Source organism: Anomaloglossus baeobatrachus, chromosome 2, assembly GCF_048569485.1.
Source record: "Anomaloglossus baeobatrachus isolate aAnoBae1 chromosome 2, aAnoBae1.hap1, whole genome shotgun sequence".
Classification (NCBI taxonomy): domain Eukaryota; kingdom Metazoa; phylum Chordata; class Amphibia; order Anura; family Aromobatidae; genus Anomaloglossus; species Anomaloglossus baeobatrachus.
In genome coordinates, this window is record NC_134354.1 from 643,384,694 (window position 1) to 643,398,815 (window position 14,122).

The window sequence follows — 14,122 nt, forward strand, 5'->3', positions numbered from 1 at the left end:
TTAACCCCCCACATATTTATACATTAAATTGAGGTGTATTTTTATTAAACTAAGTAAGCCCACCTTTTCTGACCTCTCATTAAAAGAGAGTCAATTTTGGTGCTGCAAAGTGTATGTAAAGTATCTACATTTAATCCAAAGGGTGTGCAACCAAATATTAAGTTGAGTGTGCCAATTATTTTGTCCGGCCCATTTTTGGGGTTTTGTTTGAAATTATGTCCAATATGTTTTTATTCTATGTTTTTTTTTGTGTTGTTCCAATATACACAAAGGAAATAAACATGTGTATGACAAAACGTGTAACTGCAATAAATTTTGTGAGAAATATTTCATTTTCTGTAATAATTTCATGAGTGCCAACACTTTCAGCCATGGCTAAAAGTACTTCAACCAGCTGACTTACATAATAGAAGAGGAAGAACAGATTTATGTATAGTCTTTTGGAAAAGGAGTCAGCATAACTTACATTATATTCATTCAAATCTCTGTTCATTTTAAGCTTAGAAATTTAGTGGCCAGAGTCACTCAATGATTTACAGCCCTCTTGTTTGCAAGCAGAGATTGCTGCTAATCACTAAATTGGCCAGATTCCCCTCATCTTGAAGCAAAATCTTCCTTATTGAAACAAGTTTTATTTCAGTGACACATGTGTATATGTATATATATATATATATATATATATATATATATACTAGAAGGTGGCCCGATTCTACGCATCGGGTATTCTAGAATTTACGTATTGTGTAGTTCATGTATGATTTTTGTTATATATATATATATATATATATATATATATATATATATATATATATATATATATATATATTAGATGTTGTTGTGTGTAGTTACCAAGTGTTTGTGTAGGGGCTGTACATGTTCTGGGTAGAGTTGAGCGCGGTTCGTGGTTCGTGGTTCTCCAGTTCGCGGCTCGAGTGATTTTGGGGCATGTTCTAGATCGAACTAGAACTCGAGCTTTTTGCAAAAGCTCGGTAGTTCTAGAAACGTTCGAGAACGGTTCTAGCAGCCAAAAAACAGCTAAATCATAGCTTGGTTTCTGCTGTAATAGTGTAAGTCACTCTGTGAATCAAACTATTATCACATTTCAGTGTATAGTGTGCGTGAACAGCGCCTTCAGATCACTGCTGTTTCTATAATGGCGATCGCCATTTTTTTTTTTTTTTTTTCTTGTCTTCCTTCCCTAAGCGCGCGCGTCTTGTGGGGCGGGCCAGCATGTCAGCCAATCCCAGACACACACACAGCTAAGTGGACTTTGAGCCAGAGAAGCAACGGCATGTGTGATAGGATCTGCATGTCACATGTCCCTGCATTATAAAACCGGACATTTTCTTCACGGACGCCATTATCTGCCTTCTGCGTCTTTGGTGTCAGACATCACTGTCGCAGCTCCGTCTTCCTGAGTCCTATAGCCGATACAGCTGTATGCGCTGCATACACAGCGTTAGACAGCTTAGGGAGAGCACTTTATAGCAGTCCTTTTAAGGGCTCCAACCGGCAGGGTCAGAGAGCCATAGGTGACAGGTCCTGCAAACAGCAACAGCGTCTGTGTAGCCCAGGTCAGGGATTTCCTACCTGCATTTCACCATTAGGAGGGAATAGAAAGGCAGGCTTCCATTCCTCTACCCAGAGCACCACAATCCTGCCACTGTACCCTCTTGTCCTCTGCACACTCCAACTGATAACTAAGCCATTATACTAGCAAACACTCAGTGTACCTAGTGGCATCCTATACGTGGCTATTGGACTTTGCTATAGTCCCACTAGTGCAAAGACATTTGCAGGGCGCGTCTGCCTGCATTGCACACTACAACTCATTCTAACCAAGCCATTATACTAGCAAACACTCAGTGTACCTAGTGGCATCCTATACGTGGCTATTGGACTTTGCTATAGTCCCACTAGTGCAAAGACATTTGCATAGCGCGTCTGCCTGCATTGCACACTCAAACTCATTTTAACTAAGCCATTATACTAGCAAACACTCAGTGTACCTAGTGGCATCCTATACGTGGCTATTGGACTTTGCTATAGTCCCACTAGTGCAAAGACATTAGCAGAGCACATCTGCCTGCATTGCACACTACAACTCATTCTAACCAAGCCATTATACTAGCAAACACTCAGTGTACCTAGTGGCATCCTATACGTGGCTATTGGACTTTGCTATAGTCCCACTAGTGCAAAGACATTTGCAGAGCGCGTCTGCCTGCATTGCACACTCCAACTCATTAAAACCAAGCCATTATACTAGCAAACACTCAGTGTACCTAGTGGCATCCTATACGTGGCTATTGGACTTTGCTATAGTCCCACTAGTGCAAAGACATTTGCATAGCGCGTCTGCCTGCATTGCACACTCAAACTCATTTTAACTAAGCCATTATACTAGCAAACACTCAGTGTACCTAGTGGCATCCTATACGTGGCTATTGGACTTTGCTATAGTCCCACTAGTGCAAAGATATTAGCAGAGCACATCTGCCTGCATTGCACACTCCAACTTTTTTAAACTAAGCAATTTTACTAGCAAACACTCAGTGTACCTAGTGGCATCCTAAACGTGGCTATTGGACTTTGCTATAGTCCCACTAGTGCAAAGACATTTGCAGAGCACGTCTGCCTGCATTGCACACTACAACTCATTGTTACTAAGCCATTATACTAGCAAACACTCAGTGTACCTAGTTGTATCCTAAACGTGGCTATTGTACTTTTGTCAATTCACAGTATTGGAACGTTATTTGCAGCACGTCTGCCTGCATTGCACACTCAAACTTTTTTAAACTCAGCCATTATACTAGCAAACACTCACTGTACCTAGTTGTATCCTAAACGTGGCTATTGTACTTTTGTCAATTCACAGTATTGGAACGTTATTTGCAGCACGTCTGCCTGCATTGCACACTCAAACTTTTTTAAACTCAGCCATTTATAGTAGCAAACACTCAGTGTACCTAGTTGTATCCTAAACGTGGCTATTGTACTTTTGTCTATTCACAGTATTGGAACGTTATTTGCAGCACGTCTGCCTGCATTGCACACTCTAACTTTTTTAAACTCAGCCATTATACTAGCAAACACTCAGTGTACCTAGTTGTATCCTAAACGTGGCTATTTTACTTTTGTCTATTCACAGTATTGGAACGATATTTGCAGCACGTCTGCCTGCATTGCACACTCTAACTTTTTTAAACTCAGCCATTATACTAGCAAACACTCACTGTACCTAGTTGTATCCTAAACGTGGCTATTGTACTTTTGTCAATTCACAGTATTGGAACGTTATTTGCAGCACGTCTGCCTGCATTGCACACTCAAACTTTTTTAAACTCAGCCATTTATAGTAGCAAACACTCAGTGTACCTAGTTGTATCCTAAACGTGGCTATTGTACTTTTGTCAATTCACAGTATTGGAACGTTATTTGCAGCACGTCTGCCTGCATTGCACACTCAAACTTTTTTAAACTCAGCCATTTATAGTAGCAAACACTCAGTGTACCTAGTTGTATCCTAAACGTGGCTATTGTACTTTTGTCTATTCACAGTATTGGAACGTTATTTGCAGCACGTCTGCCTGCATTGCACACTCTAACTTTTTTAAACTCAGCCATTATACTAGCAAACACTCAGTGTACCTAGTTGTATCCTAAACGTGGCTATTTTACTTTTGTCTATTCACAGTATTGGAACGATATTTGCAGCACGTCTGCCTGCATTGCACACTCTAACTTTTTTAAACTCAGCCATTATACTAGCAAACACTCACTGTACCTAGTTGTATCCTAAACGTGGCTATTGTACTTTTGTCAATTCACAGTATTGGAACGTTATTTGCAGCACGTCTGCCTGCATTGCACACTCAAACTTTTTTAAACTCAGCCATTTATAGTAGCAAACACTCACTGTACCTAGTTGTATCCTAAACGTGGCTATTGTACTTTTGTCTATTCACAGTATTGGAACGTTATTTGCAGCACGTCTGCCTGCATTGCACACTCTAACTTTTTTAAACTCAGCCATTATACTAGCAAACACTCACTGTACCTAGTTGTATCCTAAACGTGGCTATTGTACTTTTGTCAATTCACAGTATTGGAACGTTATTTGCAGCACGTCTGCCTGCATTGCACACTCAAACTTTTTTAAACTCAGCCATTTATAGTAGCAAACACTCAGTGTACCTAGTTGTATCCTAAACGTGGCTATTGTACTTTTGTCTATTCACAGTATTGGAACGTTATTTGCAGCACGTCTGCCTGCATTGCACACTCTAACTTTTTTAAACTCAGCCATTATACTAGCAAACACTCACTGTACCTAGTTGTATCCTAAACGTGGCTATTGTACTTTTGTCAATTCACAGTATTGGAACGTTATTTGCAGCACGTCTGCCTGCATTGCACACTCAAACTTTTTTAAACTCAGCCATTATACTAGCAAACACTCACTGTACCTAGTTGTATCCTAAACGTGGCTATTGTACTTTTGTCAATTCACAGTATTGGAACGTTATTTGCAGCACGTCTGCCTGCATTGCACACTCAAACTTTTTTAAACTCAGCCATTATACTAGCAAACACTCACTGTACCTAGTTGTATCCTAAACGTGGCTATTGTACTTTTGTCAATTCACAGTATTGGAACGTTATTTGCAGCACGTCTGCCTGCATTGCACACTCAAACTTTTTTAAACTCAGCCATTTATAGTAGCAAACACTCAGTGTACCTAGTTGTATCCTAAACGTGGCTATTGTACTTTTGTCTATTCACAGTATTGGAACGTTATTTGCAGCACGTCTGCCTGCATTGCACACTCAAACTTTTTTAAACTCAGCCATTATACTAGCAAACACTCACTGTACCTAGTTGTATCCTAAACGTGGCTATTGTACTTTTGTCAATTCACAGTATTGGAACGATATTTGCAGGACATCTGCCTGCATTGCACACTCAAACTTTTTTAAACTCAGCCATTATACTAGCAAACACTCACTGTACCTAGTTGTATCCTAAACGTGGCTATTGTACTTTTGTCTATTCACACTACTGCAAATCTATGTGCAGCACCTCTGCATGACAACCTCGTGCTCTGTTTTTAATAAGCTATAATGATAGCACAAAATACTGCCATTTTGTGGCATCATAGAACTGGCTGTTGTATTCCATTAGTGCCCCACTGGTGACAAGCTATTTCTAGCACCTCTACATCACACCCTCATGCACATTTAGCTACGCTAATGTTATAGCAAACTCATGGAATTCATTGCTGCATTTCATAATTCGGAGGGATAGAAAGTCAGGCTTCCTTTAGCTTTTCCTTCTGTTCATAGACAGCATCTCCAAGACAAATTTCCCCTCCACGTCTAAGTGTGGAGAGGCAGCTAGTGCGCATGCGTGTGCCGATGTACCCCAGCTGCAGCATAATTACAGTGTTTCGCCTAGTGAGTATGCTCAGCCTGACTGTGCCATTCCTGACGCTAAGTCTTCATTTCGGGATACAGCGCATGCTCCCACACTAAGTGTGAAAAGCCTCTTTGCACAGGTGCTTGCATTCTGTGCCGGGTCTAAGTCCTGTTTTGTGCCTAGACACCATGCTAAAGCTGATAGTCTTTTTTCAGAGACTGTATTTCATGCTACTGAGCATGCTCAGGCACTTCCTGCATCAGAGACTAGGTCCGGTAATGAACTCTTTGGCCCTGGCCCTGATGTGGGGGTCCCATATAGACCACAGGGCATCAGGTGTCCTCCCAAATGGCTTGCAGAGGCCCACACCTATGACTTGTCACCGCATTATTGATGGTCAGACGATGACTGGTGAGGTGTTTGGGTCATGGCAGCCATGAGGTCATCATTGAAGTTGCGTTTCCAAATAGGACGCTAGTTATGCCACTCATGACGTGTCACTCTGCTTTTGTCTCCAGGAGGTGCATTGTGGTTCACCCTGGTTTGGGGCGGACCCAGGTTATAAAAGGGGCTGGAGCCAACAAGGAGGTGCGCAGTCTTCTATTATGCTCCGAAAGAGCACACCTCCATGTGTTGAACCCATTGCGGCTTTAGGCCAGAGGTAGGCAGGGATAGGGTGGTGGATGCAGGCCACCACCACAGTTGGTAACGCAGAACGGTTAAGACCAGCTCCTGTCCTAACAGTCCTGCTTGTGCAGCCCAGTGGCATTAACAGGCCTGCTGCTGCTGATGCGCCTGCTGTCCACAGGTGTGGCCCCTACGCACACGGTCAGCGTACTCAATGGCCCCTGTGTTGTTAACAGGGAGTTCCTGGGCTGGGTGGGCATGTGGACCCTGTGACGCTAACAGGGCTCACAGTCTCCAGATCCGAATGGCGTCTAACTCGGTTCAGGCTACTATTAGTTTCATAGCCACACAGCTCTGTATCCTCCACCAAACCTTCAAGTTGCCAACCTCTCCTTTTCCAACTGGGAGCACGGTGGACACTGACTGCTGAAGGTGATATATACCTTTCTCTTTCTTTTCTTATTAATTTTTGTTATATAGCGGTCACAGATTATATACCACTTTATCCAAATCTGCCAGTCCCACTGTAACAGATGTTGTTTCTTCAGCAAATGTTACAGTTGTTTAACCACCAAATCCACGGACCAAAATTTTTTTCCCCTTTCCAACACACCTGTTCCCCTTTCCAACAGCATCTGTCCTTTTTCAACTCATTTTGGGATATGACCAAAAGTGCAACTGTGCAGGGACACCGTACTCAACGCCATCTCAGCACAGCAGCCATCCCTCGGTCCCTCCGATGTGGACAAGTAAAAGACCATTTCCTCCTATCCATGACAAAGTGTTGAGATTCACTCTGTGCAGCACTGGTGTTTAGTGGAAAAGTAGATCTAAGATTGCGTACCACATTCTGCAGATACTCCTGTATACGTGCGTCTATTTCTATGGCAGGAATTAGTTCGCCAAATTTTGTCTTGTACCGGGGATCTAACAGTGTGGCAACCCAGTATTCAGGATTACTTCAAATTCATACAATCCGAGGGTCATGTAGGTAGTGCAGCAAGAAGGCGCTCATGTGTCTTGTGCATCCAGGAGGACCAAGTCCTTGGTGTGTTGGTGGCAGAGAGGTGAGAATCGTGCATCCTTCCTCTGCCCTCTACCCACAACCTCGCACAACCGAAATGTGAGCAAGCTCTCACTCATCTGCTGAGTCTTCCATGCCCATCGCCAGTTCGTCCTCCATTTCTTCATGGGCTCCTGCACTTTCATCAACACTTTTTGCTGATACTATGCGCCCTTGTTAATCCCTCTCCCTCACCATGACTGCCGCATAGGTGCCGCTGACCATCTGGACCTCGTAGATCTTGTTATCCCTTCCGCATATGACTCCTCCTGTACTTCCTCCCCTTCCTCTTGTCCCAACACCTGACTCCGAATAATAATTACAGTGTGCTCCATCATGTAGATGACCAGAATTGTCACGCTGAGAATGACATTGCCAGTGCTAAACATCTTCGTCGACATTTCAAAACTGTGTAGCAGGGTGCATAGGTCCTTGATCTGACACCACTCCAGCAGCGTGATCTGCACCACCTCTGGATCAACTTATCCCAGGCTATATGTCTTACCGTATTTCAGCAGGGCTCTGCGGTGCTGCCACACACGCTGCAACATGTGCAGATTCCAATTCCTGCGTGTCGGAACATCGCATTTCCGGCGTTTAACTGCCAGACCCTAAGACTTCCGGAGTGATGAAAGTTGTTGAGCTGCTGTGTGCGCACGATGGAAGTGAGCACATAGCGAGCGTGCCCGCTGCACAAGGCCATGTAGGCCGTGATGGTGTTTTAAAAATTGCTGGAGAATTCGGATCAACACGTGAGCCATAAAAGGCACGTGTGTCACATTGCCCTGAGGATGGCCCGCAGCCAGGTTTGCATCATTGCCGCACACGGCTGTTAAGTCACCAACGGAGTCCGCTCCGTCAATTTGTACTCCGGTCGCCAGGTGACAACGTGTTCCTTTCATGAATAGTGCTGATGATGGGAGAGTAGTCGATGCCAGCGGCGCAGGTGGACGCAGGTTATGCTCACCCACTGGGCTGCATTACCTTGACAGATGCAGAATCTCTGGCTGAATGTAGCTGGTGGGTATCTCACAGATGAAATACCATCATTCAGCTACAACCAATGGGAAGACACCACACCCTTTTTTATGCCCATCCTGTCTGCAGACCACTGCCAGACATAGCTATGAACCTCTGGTTAATTTTACCCCCAGTTCAGTTTTATGATTTTGTGTGCTTGTTACCTGACTACTTTTCCTGCTTGCTGTTTATGTACCTTGTTGGCCGATACGCATTTCACCTCTGCTTGTTTTCTGATTAAGTCCTGGCCGTCCCATTCTGTTCCTGTTCCTCAATTAATGTTTTGACCCTGCCTGACTACTATTCTCTGTAATAGCGGTGTGACTCACATTTCCCATACATTTCAAAGTAAAACTTTGACCGCCTGATGGCATTGAGCTCTGCTGCCAGCATAGTAAGGAGGTGTGTGGTAGTCCTTGTGCGCAGTTGCAAGGAAGGGTGGCCTGACCACACAGGGTTTGCGCAAAGGTAGAGGACCCACACGAGGTTGAAGAGGCAGAAGCAGTGTATTAACTTCTACATACAGAACAAGGATTGAAACAACTCGTGGGGACGGCAAGACTTGTACAGCAGACCCTTCTCCATCTCTCACCATAGTTTGCCAGTGCCCAGTCAGTGACATGTAATGACCCTGTCTATGCTTACTGGTCCAAGTATCTGTGTTGAAATGCACCCTGTCGCACACAGATTTTCTCAAGGAAGTGGTGATGTTGTGTGCGACATGCCGGTGTAGCGCGGGCATGCTTTTCTTGGAGAAGCAGTGGTGATTGGGCATCTGGTACTGGGGCACAGCGACAGACATAAGGTCTGTAAAATCCTGTGTGTCCACTACGCGTAAAGGCAGCATTTCGGTAGCCAACAGCTTACAGAGGGATAGAGTCAACCACTTAGCTTTGTCATGGGTCGCAGTAAGTGGCCTTTTATTTGACCACATCTGAGGGACAGAGATCTGGCTGCTGTCTGTAGACGGTGTTGAGTAGGGTGTCCCTGGAAAAATGCAGGTTTGTGAGAAAAGTGCAGGCGGAGACATGATGTTGGCTTCATCTTGCCTTCAGATCTGTTCATCTTGTATCATTTTTAAAAAACACAGCAAGCAAGGGTTACTCCAAGCGGAGTCTCCCTTTTTTTCCAAAAATTGGGCCCCACACAGACACCTTATCAGTGGCAGCACTTGTGCCCTAGTTGCAAACAGGATGTTTTGATTTGCATCAAGCACATTCCAAATCCACAAGCATTTACTCTCCCCAGGATGACACAGGGGTAGTAAATTCCTTCTGGATCCATGACTTGTTCATTTTGATGAACGTCAGTCTGTCCACATTGTCACTGGACAGACGCGTGCGCTTATCTGTCAGCACACACCCAGCAGCACTGAAGACACGTTCAGAGACAACGCTGGCAGCTGGACACGACAAAATCTTCGAGGCGTAACTGGAGAGCTCTTGACATTTTTCTAGATTTGAAGCACAAAAGGAGCAAGGCTCCATTTGCAAAGTCATTGCATCGATGTTCATTTGGAGATACTCCTGTATCATCCTCTCCATCCGTTGACTATGTGTCAGACTTGTTGTCTCTGGTGGCCTTGCAAAGGAGGGTCTAAAAAAATTATGAAAAGATTCCATAAAATTGCTGTTACCAGCACCAGATACGGTCCTACTGGTACGGGTAGACTGTTGAAGATGACGAGGCCGTCCCATGTTTGTCAAGTTACAACTGGGAGAATCACTCCCTTCACCTGCACGGTTGTTTGGTGGAAAAGCCGAGCTAAGATCGAGTAACAGCTTCTGCTGATACTCCTGCATACGTGCGTCCCTTTCTATGGGTGGAATTATGTCACAAAATTTGGACTTGTCCCGGGGATCTAATAGTGTGGCAAGCCAGTAGTCATCATCACTTCTAATTTTGACAATACGAGGGTCATGTTGGAGGTAGTGCAACAAGAAGGCACTCATGTGTCTTGCGCAGCCATGCGCACCAAGTCCACGCTGTGTTTGTGGCATAGAGGTGCTAACCGTTCTTTCTTCCTCTGTCATCTCCCCCCAACCTCTTTCAACTGAAATTTGACCAAGGTCCCCCTCATCTGCTGAGTCTTCCATGTCCATGGACAGTTCGTCCTCCATATCTTCATGTCCTCCTGCACCTTCCTCAACATCTCACCTGCTACCATGCGCCCTTGTTGATCCCTGTCCCCCATGGTCCCATGCCTGCCGCGTTGGTGATGATGAACGTCTGGACCTTGGTGATGTTGTTGTGTCTTGCGCATATGAATCCTCCTGTAGTTCCTCCCCTTCCTGTTGTCCCACCCCCTGACTACGAATAGTGTTTAGCGTGTGCTCCAGCATGTAAATGACTGTAATCGTCATGCTGATAATGGCATTGTCAGCGCTAAACATATTCGTCGCCATGTCGAAACTGTGCAGAAGGGTGCATAGGTCCTTGATCTGAGATCACTCCATCAGGGTGATCTGCCCCACTTCTGCATCTCGTTGGCCCAGGCTATACATCATGACGTATTGCACCAGGGCTCCCGGTGCTGCCACAGTCGCTGTAACATGTGGAGAGTTGAATTCCAGCGTGTCGCCACATCGCATTTCAGGCGATGAACCGGCAGGCCGAAAGACTTCTGGAGCGATGCAAGTCGCTCAGGTGCGGCGGTTGAACGGCGGAAGTGAGCACTGCAGACAGTTTCCGTGCCCTGGTCAGAAGGCCATCTAGGCCGGGATAGTGTGTTAAAAATTGCTGGACAACAAGGTTAAACACGTGAGCCATACAAGGCACGTGTGTCACCTTGCCCAGGCGAAGGGCCGCACCCAGGTTTGCAGCATTGTCGCACACGGCCTTACCAGGCTGCAGGTTGAGTGGAGACAACCATTTATCAAAATCAGTCTCCAGAGCTGCCCACAACTCAGTCGCTGTGTGACTCCTATTTCAAAGACATGTCAAGCTAAAGACCGCCTGATGCCGTTGCGCTCTGCTACCAGCATAGTAATGAGGGGTGCGTGATTCCTTCTGCGCAGTGAGAACGCTGGTGGCCTGACCAGGCAGGCTTGGGGCGGAGGTGGAGGACCCAGATGAGGTGGAGGATGCAGAAGCAGTGGCGGAACTTGGACAGACAGAGGATTGACACACAAGTCGTGGGGACGGCAAGACTTGTGCAGCAGACCCTTCACCATCTATCACCATAGTTACCCAGTGGCCAGTCAGCGACATGTAACGTCCCTGTCCATGCTTACTGGTCCAAGTATCGGTGGTGAAATGCACCCGTTCACACACAGAGTTTCTCAAGGAAGCGGTGATGTTGTGTGCGACATGCTGGTGTAGCGCGGGCACACCTTTCTTAGAGAAGTAGTGGCGACTAGGCATCTGGTACTGGGGCACAGCGACAGACATAAGGTCTCTAAAATCCTGTGTGTCCACTAGGCGGAAAGGCAGCATTTCTGTAGTCAACAGCTTACAGAGGGATAGAGTCAACCTCTTCGCTTTGTCATGGGTCGCAGGAAGTGGCCTTTTATTTGACCACATCTGAGGGACAGAGATCTGGCTGCTGTGTGTAGACGGTGTTGAGTCGGGTGTCCCTGGAAAAATGCAGCTTTGTGAGGAAAGTGCAGGCGGAGACATGATGTTGCCTTCATCCAAAGTTGGTGCTATCGATGTCTGAGAGAGCTGTACACACTCACTTGTTTCCCCTTCCAAACCAACTGACGACCTACCAAGCAAACTGCCTGTTGCGGTTACAGTGGTGGAAGTTGTGGGTGGAAAAACAGGTGTGACAGCTGTCCCCACAGTCCTAGAAGATGACGAGCGCGCGGATGCACTGGAAGGGGCAGGCGGTGGATGGTTCGCTCCGCTAGGCCGCATTGCAGCACGGTGAGCTTCCCATCGGGCCATATGATATTTATTCATGTGACGATTCATGGAAGAAGTTGTCAAACTGCTGAGGTTTTGACCTCTACTAAGAGAACCATGACAAATTTTACAGATCACATAATTTGGGCGATCTTTTTCTATGTCAAAAAAGGACCTGGCTAGGCAAGGCTTAGAGGCCATGCGACCTGTTGATCCACCCCGAATAATGCTCAGAGGCAGAGTGGTGGCTGAGGATGCAGTTGTAGACGTGCTACCAGTGCTCCGACTGTGTCCAGGAAGGCGCCAGGTTACTTCGACGTCGGTTGCATCCTCCTCCACCGCCTCTGTTGACCTCCTCGAGTGTCTGACTGTGGGTTGACAGTAGGTGTGATCTAGAACTTAATCATCAATTGTTGTGTTTGCACTCCCCTACCCCTCAGACCGAGTTTCTTCTTGCCCTGACCGAATATTTAAGTTGTCATCCCAATCGGGTATCTGCGTCTCATCTTCATCAGTATGTTCCTCATTGCCTATAACCACAGTTGTTGGAAAGGCAGCATTTTGGTAGCCAACAGTTTGCATATGATGAAAGTCAACCTCCAAGCCATTTCATGCCCTTCTAAAAGCATGTACAACACAGCGAGGGGACTCCAACCACAGTCTCCCTCGTTGCCACTAACTGGGCCACACACACCCCACTTGACTGGCATCGGTTGAGCCCCCTTTTGAAAAAGAAAAAGATGCTTTGCATGAAGCACTCTCAAAAATACGCGTGCCTTTCCCGTCCCCTGGCTGACCCAGGGGAAGAAAAGTCCTCTGAGAGCCATGACTTGTTCATCTTGGTTCTTTTAGAGACACAGCGAGGGGACTCCAACCACAGTCTCCCTCGTTGCCACTAACTGGGCCACACACACCCCACTTGACTGGCATCGGTTGACCCCCCCTTTTGACAAAGAAAAAGATGCTTTGCATGAAGCACTCTCAAAAATACGCGTGCCTTTCCCGTCCCCTGGCTGACCCAGGGGAAGAAAAGTCCTCTGAGAGCCATGACTTGTTCATCTTGGTTCTTTTAGAGACACAGCGAGGGGACTCCAACCACAGTCTCCCTCGTTGCCACTAACTGGGCCACACACACCCCACTTGACTGGCATCGGTTGAGCCCCCTTTTGAAAAAGAAAAAGATGCTTTGCATGAAGCACTCTCAAAAATACGCGTGCCTTTCCCGTCCCCTGGCTGACCCAGGGGAAGAAAAGTCCTCTGAGAGCCATGACTTGTTCATCTTGGTTCTTTTAGAGACACAGCGAGGGGACTCCAACCACAGTCTCCCTCGTTGCCACTAACTGGGCCACACACACCCCACTTGACTGGCATCGGTTGACCCCCCCTTTTGACAAAGAAAAAGATGCTTTGCATGAAGCACTCTCAAAAATACGCGTGCCTTTCCCGTCCCCTGGCTGACCCAGGGGAAGAAAAGTCCTCTGAGAGCCATGACTTGTTCATCTTGGTTCTTTTAGAGACACAGCGAGGGGACTCCAACCACAGTCTCCCTCGTTGCCACTAACTGGGCCACACACACCCCACTTGACTGGCATCGGTTGACCCCCCCTTTTGACAAAGAAAAAGATGCTTTGCATGAAGCACTCTCAAAAATACGCGTGCCTTTCCCGTCCCCTGGCTGACCCAGGGGAAGAAAAGTCCTCTGAGAGCCATGACTTGTTCATCTTGGTTCTTTTAGAGACACAGCGAGGGGACTCCAACCACAGTCTCCCTCGTTGCCACTAACTGGGCCACACACACCCCACTTGACTGGCATCGGTTGAGCCCCCTTTTGAAAAAGAAAAAGATGCTTTGCATGAAGCACTCTCAAAAATACGCGTGCCTTTCCCGTCCCCTGGCTGACCCAGGGGAAGAAAAGTCCTCTGAGAGCCATGACTTGTTCATCTTGGTTCTTTTAGAGACACAGCGAGGGGACTCCAACCACAGTCTCCCTCGTTGCCACTAACTGGGCCACACACACCCCACTTGACTGGCATCGGTTGAGCCCCCTTTTGAAAAAGAAAAAGATGCTTTGCATGAAGCACTCTCAAAAATACGCGTGCCTTTCCCGTCCCCTGGCTGACCCAGGGGAAGAAAAGTCCTCTGAG